At 39.7% G+C, this 12,850-nt stretch overlaps 1 long non-coding RNA gene across 2 annotated transcripts; it reads right to left on the reverse strand.

The window, feature by feature from the left end:
* Window positions 1–302: 302 nt before the first annotated feature.
* LOC113978396 lies at window positions 303–7,267 on the reverse strand. Of its 2 annotated transcripts, none has more exons than XR_003537560.1 (4): window positions 7,119–7,267; window positions 2,976–3,090; window positions 2,426–2,511; window positions 303–421 (listed from the first exon to the last, which is right to left on the reverse strand). It is a non-coding gene; the product is annotated as an uncharacterized LOC113978396 (long non-coding RNA). The 2 variants fall into 2 exon arrangements; XR_003537561.1 differs by lacking the exon at window positions 303–421 and adding an exon at window positions 1,545–1,746.
* Between the last annotated feature and the right edge of the window lie 5,583 nt (window positions 7,268–12,850).

The following is a 12,850-nucleotide window of genomic DNA, read 5'->3' on the forward strand; positions in this document are numbered from 1 at the left end:
TTTTTCCAAATTTGCCCTTTCAGTCCCTCTTTTTTTTTTTTACTATTGTCTTTATCCCTTTTAACAGAAGCAAGCACTGTGAACCACCAAAGGAAAATTTCTGCTTCAGACAAAATGGCCCACAGATGAGTCGTCCTCCTAATCAAATCAAAGTAACATTTCCAGGGAAACTTTGCCTGGAATGAAGTCTGAGGCCGTAGTTTCACAAGAATTTTTCACTGACTTACTCTGACACAGCTGTAAAAAAAGCAGTCCAGCATTCAGCCCACTCCCCCCACTTCTGTCCCTGCACTCACCCTCCTGTGAGAGCTGGGAACCCCACCTGGGAATCTGATCCGTTTAGCACCAGGGAAAAACGTTCTGGTTCGGTGTGAGTCCGTATCCTCACTCAATCCACTTCACAACTGCACAAACACTTCTCCTGGAACAAGACAGGGAGTGAGATGAGCAACTGAGGACAGAGAGAGAGCAGGACAGCTTCATTGGTACCACTGCCAACTTCAGTATAGGAACATGGAGGGGCAGGTCAGGTGAGGTGAGGAGAAGCAGCAGGCTTGACCCTGAACCTGCTGCATCCCTTCTCCCCAGCTGCAGCAGAAGGACTTTTCCTGTAGTTGTGTTCTTATACACCTGGAGCCCCCGGCACTACAAAACAAGCTGAGAAACAAGGTGGAAGCCTGGGTAGGTGGCTGGACTGGGAGTTAGAAAGCTCAAAGACCTTCTCTCTGATACTCTGTGTGGCAAGAGACAGATCAGACAGATCTGGTACTGAAGCGAGCACTTACCTGACCCACTGGTCCTTATACAAAGCAAACTCTGGGCCCTAAAAGTTAGAGGTACGTGGGTACTTGCATGAATCCAGAGTGGGACCTGACCCTAGGTTCACACTTCTATCACAATACTGAGTGTTCCTCACCTCCACCAAGCTGTAATACAGTCACCAGGAGCACTGTTTTTAATATATGACTTGACAAACTCTGGAACATTTTCTGTTAAGAGCACACAACGAAACTTTTCCCCTTTTTTCAAACTACTTGTTTTCTGTTTCCCCAAGAACAGTACGCTTTCCAAAGATGCACCCACTTTAGAAATGTGCTGGCCCTGGAGTTGCTAAAAGAAGGAAAAAAATATTTTATTTAAATTGATTAAAGGATTTTCTGAGGAAAGGAGTTGCTTTCTCTAATTCACAGGAGCAGCATCAAAATGCAATTACAGAAAAATAAAACATCTATATTTTGGCTGGAATGTGTACTTATTAATACACACTTGACAAGAAGATCTCAGAGATAAATTCAAAAAGCGAAAAAGTAAGTGAGCTGTTTATTGTGGGTGTCACAGGACTGATTTTCCTAGCTGGGTGAAATTCAAAACAGTGAACAAACAGCTTTTGTTTACTTTAATACTTCCTATTTGTCATATTAAAAGTGTATGTTACACATGAAACCTTAGTCATATTCAGAGTTTGCACTGGATTTTATTTTTTCACTTCTACAAATCCAAAGTGAGTGTCATCAAATGTGCAGATGCAGGAGATGCATGTTAAATATTATAAAACACTATACTACCCCAAAAAGCATACCCATTCTTCAAAATCTATTATGTCATCTCCAATACATTCATAGGAACCACTGTCTCCAGTTTCTGCCAAGAACAAGACAGAGCTTTTGAGACACACACAGGGTAATCTGGAGTGAACCACAGACACCCATCTCATTTTGCTGTTCAGGAAAAAGCTTCCCTAAGTCTCTCTGAAGCAATACAAGAAAGAATAATTTAAAGTCCACCTCTGAGAACTCATTCCTTAAATAACAGAATTTTTTGAGTGATCTTTTACACAGAAAGGAGTTAAAAACAAAGCAACAAACGAACAAAAACCACAAAACAAACCCAACCAACCAACCAACCAACCAACCAAAACCAAACAATTTTCAACCAAACAACCAAACAACCCCCCAGTTTTCAAACACGTGCAAACCACACAAGAGGAACAAATTCATTTTTTTTAAAAAAGCCTCCTTCCAAAAAGGGTTTCAAGGCAGGTCAGTTCCCCAGTCTAGTCCACAGCACAGGGCACCTGGGAGACTGCCTCTGTCTGCGGTGTGAGACCAACACCAGCACAGGGTATGCTACAGTTTCACAAAAACTTAGGCCAGTGTTTCACACTATCTTTTCATTTGGACACAGTGTCAGAGGGGTTTCATTTGTTTGTTTCAGTACATGGGCCTTTTTAGCCATTTTAAGAGCAGAGCATCAAGGGTTCTCATTTGCATTGCAGACAGAGTTCACTTTTGGCCTGCAGAGACTGGGGCATGCAGGTGGAGTGCCAAACAATTTGTATTTTGATTGGTTAACATTTTAAGAAAGTAGGGTTTGATCCAGTGGAAAGGCACTGGTAGCAGTCTACACCAAAAGTCACTGGACTCACCATGTCAATACAGATCACTGCAGTTCTGCCAAAACCCGTAACTCAACAGGCTCATTCCCCTCATTACAGCAGAAATTCTTCACTAGCTGTGGAACAGAAGACAACAGGAGAAAACTGCATTAGTTTAGGCTTAATGCCCCACTGAGTCCCACAGCATTCCAAATTTGCTGGATATAGTTGGATAGATTTAAAGTTCTCCACTGGTCTCCCTCTTTGCTTGTAGTCCATAAGTCACAGAGCATTTGGCTTGCATGCTGGCCAACAACATGAAACCAACAGAAGATCATAGTATTATCTATGGAGAACAAACAAATAGAAAAAGAAACCCCTCCAGGATTCCAATTTTGAAGATACAAATTGGGGGTTTTTTAGCTCTTAGAGCTCCTGAACAAAATCACAGACTGGAACTGGGAGTTAATTGAATCCTAGAAGCTGAATTTAAAAAAAAAAAATAAATAAAAAATTGCCTCGGCTTTTGGTTTTTGTATTCTGTCCCATTATGAATTTTCATCCCACTTTTTCTCTTACAAACAAGGGTCTGTACACTAACCTGTTCAACACTCCAGCAAACACTACATCTTCCAGAAGACTCCGTGACCCCTCCAGCTTTTGGAGGGAAATGACAATTCTCCAAAGGAAGTGAAATTTGCGCCTTCTGTCAGAATCTGCAGACACAGAGGAGCACAACATTGCAATGCTGAAAGAGCATCAGGTAAGACTAATGAAGGAGATACCACTAGTTGCTCTCTGGGCAGTCTTTTTATATTTGATGGACCAGAACTTTGTCTGCTGCCTTGCCCCTTTAAAATAAATTAAATACTTGATTGGAACTTTCCTATTCGCCCTCTCTAGAAATAAGAAATTATGCAAAAAAAGGTTGTAGGTGAGTCGTTTGCCCTTCTAAAAAATCCCAGTGTAACTGATAGTCAAGTTACCTAGAGAAGAAACCACTCTTTTTTTTTTTTCTGGAACATTCCACTGAACATTCTTTTTTCAAAACTGAGAAGGATATACGGGTGATTTATTCCTTCATAATAGAGCAGGCAGTGACTTCATTTTTGTATGTATGTAAAGATCCAAGTGTTGTTTGATGGAGAGCAGTTACTGCAAAGACATTACTACAGGAACTCCCAAACACTGAAGGCTCAGGGCACACTACAAGTAAAGGTTTTTGGGGGTCACCTTCTGGTAAATGAGCTGTGACAGGGAATACACAACTGTGGGAGTAATGTGAGGTGCTTAAACATTCTGTGTAGTGCATAACAATTTACCTGTTTAGAAGAAGGTGGATGCCTTTTTCCACAAATGATCATTTTATGATTTAATTGGTCTGTAACGCATTGGGTCAAAACCAATGCATGAGAAAACCCTCAGTTTAATTCATCTGCAGTTTAGGCACTCAGAGCCCACTGTACCAAATAATTCCAAAACTTGGTGGTGTGTCAGGAAACAGGCATTAGTATTACAGTAGTGTATTACAAATTTCTCCTCTCCTTGACCTTTAACTTGTTCAACAACTCCCTTCCCTCTTCATCACACAGATTATCTCACCCTGTGGCAGGCCCTGGCCACACCATGTTTCTGTTCCTGGATGTAATACGAACTGTGTCCTCATGAGTTTTGAGAAGTCACAGTGACACCAGACATTCTCACTCTACCCATGCCCTTCCAGCTTCAGAGAGGAGATCTAGTGAAGTGGTTTTCTGTCACACCGAGTGCATTCTACAAATGGCAGACTCCACAAACTGAAATTCTTGCAGGCAGAGAAAAATTCTTCTCTCTATTCCTGAGAGAAGGTCCCTATTGCACTGAAAGTTGTGTGCAAAATTCTCAACATCAGTCAAAATTTCATGTGGAAAGCAAAGTGCAAAACTGAAATAGATTTGGCTCTCAGTGCAAGTAAAGCAATTTACATGGTAGTGCAGAAGTGAGAAGATTACTCCTGTGCTATCTTGAAGACATTTTTTGGGGACTACAGATTTAATGGCAAATTCTTCTGATGATGATGACTGTTGTCAAGTTACTCAGAGTTAACCTCTTTACATCTAAACACATAGAGCTTCACTTCGTGCCTTGCATAATTAACTTTATGCTTTTGACAGACATTAAGAACCATGGTCTCCAGCACATCTACATCTAGTTCCAGTTTACAGAATCCAGATTGTCTGTTGTGTCAGAACTCTGGTCCCTCCGCAGAAAATTGCAGGATGAACATAACAGAAAACCTTTAAAGGTGTCAGGGGTTCCAACATGGACATCTTTCAAATCTGAGCAACCAAGACCCCCTAAATGAAGGAAAAGACTTTCACAGTCATTCTCAGGAGTCTTGTCACTTTAAATGTCCCCAGTAACGTTGCTGACCTGAAGGTACACGTGAACCTAGAGCCTGAAGGTGAAATGTTTATTGTGTGTTAATTATCATAATTATCAAACTTAGCTGTACAGAAAATATAGGTCAGGTTGCTTATGAATCCTCTGATTCTGTGGGGAAAGAGAGAACCTTAAATTTAAAAGCAGTGCTCTCTAATGTAAGGTAGGTTTCTGGAAAGAAATGGCTAAGGTCTCACAGTTTAACCAATGTTAATTTTTATCCCTTGATTTGACATTTCCAAACCAATATTTCATAGCAGTTATTGTCTACATTTTTAATGCGTTCAGGCTGAAAACACTTGCTAAAAACTGAAGGATTCTACACTCTTTGTCTCAGACACCCTAGGAAAAGAAATCCTGTATTCCAGTTATTGTCTGGCATTTGAGTTCAGTGCTGGCAAACTGGTCCCTGCATGTCTTTGAGGCATATGGAAATTGATGATGAAAGTGTCTAGTATAACTACAAGTATAATTTGATGAAAACTGGAGCAGTGAACTGTGAGAAACTGCTAAATCAGTGTCATCAAACTCTGCTTGAAAAATAATGAAACCGAAATACCACCAGGGCACAAGAAATGCAGTGCAAAGGCTGTGAAACCAGAGAGCAAAGACAAAAGATAAGGAAACACACGAGATATTATTTTAATTGTTATTTTTAAAACACATGCCCAAAATACAGTACAACTGTCCTGTTCAAATTCACTTTACAGAGACAGTGACATCATGTCTCCTCCAAATTGTTCAAGCCCAAATCTTGGCACAAGCTGTTCCAATAGAATATCATGTTCAGCCCTGGCACTCTCTCCTGTCTACCCATAACCATGTGCAGAATAAGAACAGCACTGTAGCCAATGCAAATCCTTGTTACAGCTCAAGTCCCTTGGGGCAACAGAAAAATACCAAAATAGAAAACATATTACAGCTTTAAAGCAATAATATTACTAAGGAAAATAAAACAAACGTAACCTCAGAAGCAAGATGACATTTATTGCCTAAAAAGTTAACAATTCCTGAAGCTGTGAAAGTACTCTATAAATAAGACCTGAAGATGGCAGTGAAAAGATCCTGATATTGCTTTATTCATACATTTCGAATGAAAACAAAACAAACTTATATAGAAATCTGAGAGCAAGAGGACAAAGGGAGAAGATATTGTATTTTTTGATACTGTATGTATGTTCTGTTTACTGATGTTTGCCTACATCAGCAAACATGCTCAAATTACTGAGGAAAAAACCCCCTAATGATTCCATTCAGTTGTACCCACGTTTTGAGATAGCAAAATGCATATGCATGCCCAAGAAAGGGATATAAGCGTGCATATTTGTAGACTTGCCAGAAAATTTGTACAAAAAGATCACAGGGAGACAGAGACAGCTGGAAAAATTGGAGCAGGGGCTCCGATTTTCATGCCAGTGTTACACCTAATGCAAAGGGAATGCAGATGATGGACTGCAAGCTATATGTTATTCCTCCTGACACTTTGCAGTGTGCTTGTAGAGCTGAACAAGGACTGGGAATAACAGGAAAAAAAAAGAAAAACAAAAAGCACATGAACAAACAATGAAATAAAACAAAGAAATTATGGAAATTGTGCTACTATCAATTAAAATATTTATTTCAGGACATTTATTACATTTCACATCAACATTTTTATGTACAAAAGACAATCACCAAGATGAAGCAGTGGAATACCAAGCGCTAGTTTTTAAAATCTGAAGGTTTAACTAAACTATACCTTTAATCTTGCCATGACATACACATGGCAGAAACCATGAAATGGAAAATATCTATAAACAAACATGTCTTGAAGGTCCTATACCACGCTTTGAAAGAATGATAATGAGAAGTTTCTGCACGTGGATTTATCCAGATTAATTATCAATAAGCCTAATTAGAAAGTTGTGCAAACAAATTATCAAGAAGACTCCTTTCTGTTAGGGAATATACAGATAGGAGGCTTAGTAGAAAAAGGGTAAGTGGAATCTTAAGAGGACTTTCTGGTAACACATTCAAGTCTCTAAACTAATCTAGGTGTGATTTCCATGGGTTTTGATATCATCTCTTCCCATGAGGTGGTCTCAAATCCTATGTGTTAAAAAGTAATTTTCTCTGCTGGTTACTGTTAACCCAAACCATGCACTTGAGGAGCCTTCTATCAGTGGTTTTTTCCCCCACCTCAGACCTATTGACCACAATTCCATCTTTTGTGATGTTATTACTGCACATTCCAAACTGTGATCTTGTTGTAAAAAGAGCCTCCTAAAAGAAAACCAGTTTATAAAATCAATTATGAGTCTCAGTTAGAATTTAACCAGGGTACCTTTCTGTGCCCCCGGGGTTCCTGTGGATTCCTGTTGTGCATTCGGATTTGCACACAGTGTAGCCTTTGACAGTCGCTGAGAGAAGCAGAGCCACAGTGTCTGTTTGCAGCAACCTCATTGTCACAGTGACCCATCCACTGAGGTGTCTCACCTCTGGAAAGGAGAAGCGAAAAGGAAAGAAATTAAAAACACAAAAATGGCAACGCAAGAGACAAAGGAAAAAGTAGGGGTTTGGTTCCAACTTTCCACGAGCCCAGTGGCATAGCCAGTATGGTGCCAAGCCTACAAAATGCTACAGCTTCTAAAACAAGCCCAGACACAAAACTTTCCCAGATTAGCCCGTGTCTCTACCCACGTGCAAGATAAACTAATAGTCTGACAATGATTTTTTCCAATTTAAAACAAACTGTTAACCTTAAGAAGGTCAAAATCTAGAATAAACCTGGACAAATACATATTTAAGGTTCTGCCCAAACTTCAGACTAAAGACTATACTAAATGTTTTTGGATCAGAGAGCAAAAGATACAGCATCACCTTCATCCCGCTAAAATCCACAGCTTTACTTCTAGTTAAATGGATATAATTGAAAAAAGCAGACATTCTGCTTTGCCTTGAGATCAGACCCTTATTTTTGAGATTAGACATTAGCTGTTGATATAAAAAAACCCTCTTATTTAAGTATATGTGATCTTTTAGCCAGCTATTTCATAGGGAAAAACTATTAAATCATACTATTTCACCCATTGTTGTTGGCTTCTTTCTATTTTTTCAAGTTTAGCCTGTCATAAAGCACTCTGTAAGCTTCAAAAGAAAATTTACCAGATATGGGAGTTCTACAATGGGAAAATTACTTCTCCATATCTGAGGGTCTCCATCAAAATGCACAGGGTGAGCCAACGAGCAGTGAAGGAAGAGATCACCGCTGTCAGCCCCAACTTCCATTCTTTCAGTCCAGGATGTGGCTGCACACACTCATGTTACTGTGAAACATTTGCTTATCTTCGGAGGGATTTTTGTCAGTGCACTCTTTCCCACATATTTGTCTGATCTGAACAGTTACCCACGTTCAATACTGCCAAATTAACAAAGCAAAAATCAATGATTAAAGCCCACCGGTCACAAAACTGCCACAGTCTGCAAGCTGCTTAGTTTCTTTTTTTTTTTTTTAATGCTTTGTCCTCGCCACATTGTTGTAAGAGTCCCTGTGCTGTGATTCTATATTTATATCAGAGTGTGTGTATGTACAGCAGATGTACTTACAGGAAACTTCTGTGGTGCTACTGCTGAGTGAGCTCTGGGCTCCCAGAGATGAGTGTGACCCAAACACTGCACCCACAGGGAGCTACTCCAATGTCTGAGGTGGATCTTTCCATAGCAGGTTTCAGAGCCTCTGACAGAAGAGGACTCCAAGGTTTCGAACTCTGGGCTCTGCACATGTTGTAATCAAAAATTTATTCACTTTGTGTGACTCACAGGAAAAAAAGAGTCAGGCTGTCAGGATTTTAGAAGTCTGGGTTTAAAAATGGAAACAGCAGGAAAATATGCTCCTAAACCGTCCAAGAACTGATCCAATTGCCACTGTCTTAAAATACTTCTGGCCATACCGGTGCTGATTTATTACTATTGTTTTGTATTTCCCTAAGAGGAGTGACAGGATGAGAGTCATTGGATGAGATACTTTGTCTGACTTACCAAATGGGAACGTTCTGTAATGACAAACTGTAGCTACAGAATAAGAGGAGTTGGAAGGGCTCAAAAGACACTGTTGATTAGGTACACCCTCTACAGGCTAAAAGTTCTCTTTTAAACACGGGGCTGAAGCAGAGGCTTCTTGAAGAACCAAGGGCTTCGTTCAGGCCTAGCACAAGAACACTTTGCCAGTTCTCCTCAGTAGGACTGAACCAGGGCTTTGAGAAAGGTGAATTTAATTCATGTCTAGAAAGTGCCTAAAAAGCATCCCTCCCAGAACTAGCATCATCCCACTGCAAAACAGAGCTTAACCTTAGATTTCTTTCCTCCTACCAAATCCCCCTGTTTTCACAGACAATTTAGGATTTGCAAGGAATGCAGGATCCATTTCCTTTCAGATTCTAACTAAATATTTAAAAGTCAATCTTGCTCCTCTGAAAGAGGTATGAGTTCTGCTGTTAGTTTAAACAGAAGTGAGATGAAGTTGCAGGCTTACAAACCTGCACCTATCAGACATTTTTCCTTTTCAGGCTTGGATTTTATGTCCAAAAAAAGTCACTTCAAAAGCAATGTAATGTACTCCCTAAAACTGGCAAGAGCAAAGGTGTCACTGTGTAACACAGGATGTTGATAATGGTGTCATTTAAGCTGCACAAATCTATAGAGATTCTCTTTTAAACAGTAGCTGGTGCTAAATTCAAAGTTCTTATTTGTGAGTTAAAGGCAGACTCCACCAGCACTCAGTGATTTATGCTGTCTGCTCCAGAAGCCATGTGGCTTCAGGATTTTTTTTGTTGACCTCACACAGCAGTTTGAAAGTCTCATCCCACAGATATCAAGGGAATCCCAGGCAGCAGTTCATCTGTACACAGCCTCCTTTACTGAAGCCTGGATTTGCATTTTCTGTTTCAAGACAATTGTGAAGTAATGGACCCAGACACATTTGATTAACAAAAGTCTCCGTGTCCAATAATCCACTTGTCACTATTCTTAATTTTGTCTCTCGCAGCATTTATTTGGTACAGAAGGATGATACATGCTAGATTTTAAATAGCTACACTAAAAATGAATATTAGAAAATCCTATATTGTATTTTGCCTGTCAGAGGTCATCAGGAGCTGTATTTCAAGAAAACTGAAGGCATTAGATGTAGTTTGCCCAGTAGATTAATACTGAGCTGTGAACTTTCATCCTCTGCAGCAAGATTTCCATCCAACTGACATAGAACTGACATGCAGTAACACTTACAACCAGGGGGATCCAATTTAGACAGAGTTCAAATGGTTTCAAGCTACTCATAGGTCACAGAGGTAAAGTATGCATAAGAGAGCTGGCTTTAATCAGAAGGTTTTCAGTAATGTCACACCAGAAGTGATAGGCCACAATGAAAATGAGCTGAACGTTAGGCTTGAGAGTTAAATTACTAAAGACATTTAAATATTCTGAATATATTCTGTGAGATATTTTCACAAGCCCAAAACACTTTGGGTTTTTTTGGTTGGGTTTTTTTTTTCCAGAACAATAGAAAAAGACATGGCATTTTGCATGAGCATAAGAAAACCTTCTTTCTCATATGGCATCATATCTGTGATGTCTATCTTCAGAAGCTTTTGGGGAAGAAATGTGATCCAAGCAAAACAGCTCCATTGTGAGTGAGAATTTGGAAATAATCTGAAAAAAGACTCAACATTTTCTTCATAATGGGGCATTAGAACATGGGGAAATTGAGAGGGACAGGAAGGATTACAGTGAGAGAGAGGATTTAGGAAAGGCCAATTTTAATGCAGTTATCAAATGCTGACCTACTTGTGGAACAGGCAGGTGGAATCTCTGTTAACCATTTCATACTAAAGAACAATGTGAAAATGAGAGAACTCATTGAAAGACATGTCATTGAAAGACCATGTGTTATTCTCTTGAGACTTCTAAAGGTTTTGTTCCACCCAGAAACCCCTGAATCTGTCAGGTGCCCTTATTTCAAGTTTCCCTGATCAGTTTGAGTGCACCCAAATCAGCCCTGTGCCCTCCTTTTCATGCAGATGGGCTGTGAGCTTTGTCTCCATGCCATTAGATATGCCAGGAAGTAAACTGGGAAACAGCTTGGAACTACAATGAAAAGCATCACACTTCCTCTACAGTCATTCCTCCTGGTTTGTACTCTGTTGAAGAACTGTGTCTCAGCAGAAACACAAAAGCAATTACTGCACAAAGCCTGGCAGACAAGGTATGTTGAGTTTCTGAAGATTTTCATTGAGTTTTATAATGAAAAGGATTAAAATCCTTACTGCTGTGCTGTCCACGGTATTCTCTCCGCAGAAATTCAAGTCAATGCCAGTAAGAAAAGGGAGAAGTTGAAGTCTGTTGGCAGAAATACAGTGCTGGATCTCATGCCATATTACGGCAAGCTCATCTCAGCTCAGATCAGCAAAGCAAAAGCAAGGAACCTGGCAGAGAGGGATCCAGGATTTTCTTACTCAATACTTACCCAGAAGCAGCATCACAACCAACAGAATGACACCTCTGCAATCCATTAATTTCACTGCAGGCTGCACTGACAATTTAAAATGTATAAGCAGGAAAGAAAAGCCAAGGAATTCAAACCCAGGGTTTTCTTAAACAGGATAAATAAGTTGAGTTCCTTACTATTAGAAACCCGATTGTCTACAGTACCTGGATTGCTTGTTTACCTCTGCTTCAGGTAGCTCTTTACAGAGCTCTAAGATGTGTGTTACAGGCACAACCTTAAACACTGGACTAGCTAAAGTGTCCCCATCTAAGTTAGTAAAAGAAATATTTATTTTTTTCCCAAAATTAGCACTCTTTTAAAGACCTGCTCTCTAAGTCCATATCTATTTTTCTTCCTCGTGCTGAATGCTCCAAGTGATTTATCACAGAGAATCATTCGTTTTACAAAGTTGAGTCTTTCTTTTGTTGTGGTCACTCACTGGCCAGACTGCTATCACAAAACGAGATGCACTGTTCCTCAGTTCTAACTACACTGCACGGCTCAGCTTCCTACACATCCTCAACTCTTTAGGAAAAAAAAATAGCTTCACTGCATGAATAGTCCACAGAAGCCAAATATTATGAGATTCTTTCTTTTCGTCCAGTCTACCAAGTCATGTAATTCTCAAATCATGGAAAAAGTAATTTTCCTTACTTGTCATGGGCACCTTAACAAAATAAAGTTCTAAGATAACAAGAACTAGCACATGTCCAATTGCTCCAAATCCTCCACATAACCCTTCCAGATATTCACCCTATTCTGAAGCCTTTGATTGTCTGAATTTCCATATGTAATTGTAGAATTCTAAGCTGATGGACTTAAGAGCACAGGGACAGCACCTAAGAAAAAGTGCAGCATACTCCTGTAATTAAAACTTTTTACAACAAAATGAGATTCAACTTTCCTTCTTCATTTTTGCTGGAAAAACATACTATGCTGTATTTTGCCTTTTAACACGTCCTAATGACTCATGGCATTTAAAATTGAGTTAAATATTTTTCTTAACACAGCTGTATATGCTTTATTTCATAGTTTTGCCAAGATTTTTCATATACTCTTCCAACTATTGCAGTCTTCCTTTCATGTTTTTGATTTTTAGTTTCCATGGTTCTATCAAACAGAAGTTGCTGAATGATCTCTAAGCTGATGGCTGGAAGTATCTCCTTATTCCACCCCACAGCTCCCTAGAACTTTGGATGGACCTGAACACCCATCTTTTTGGGCATCTTTTCAGAAACAGTCCATTAGAGTCTAGCCCCAGGTCTCCTCCTTGCTTTCCTGACACATTCCATCATTAAAACACCATCCAAGGTTCTCTTATATTCTTCCACTAATCATGAGTTATGTTAGCTCTCCCCTTATGAACGTGAAAATCCCACAGCACCTGGACAGTTTAGGAATTAGCATGTCTTCCTGCCAGGGAGGAGCTGATGCACCTCAGCTTTTCATTCCCCACTGAAGGACTGCATTTATTTTTGCACAGTGAAATAGAGATAATAATACATTGTTAGGATGCAGCTCAGATGGGCTGAACG

This window comes from Neopelma chrysocephalum, unplaced genomic scaffold, assembly GCF_003984885.1.
Source record: "Neopelma chrysocephalum unplaced genomic scaffold, ASM398488v2 Primary Assembly neopelma1_323, whole genome shotgun sequence".
NCBI lineage: Eukaryota > Metazoa > Chordata > Aves > Passeriformes > Pipridae > Neopelma > Neopelma chrysocephalum.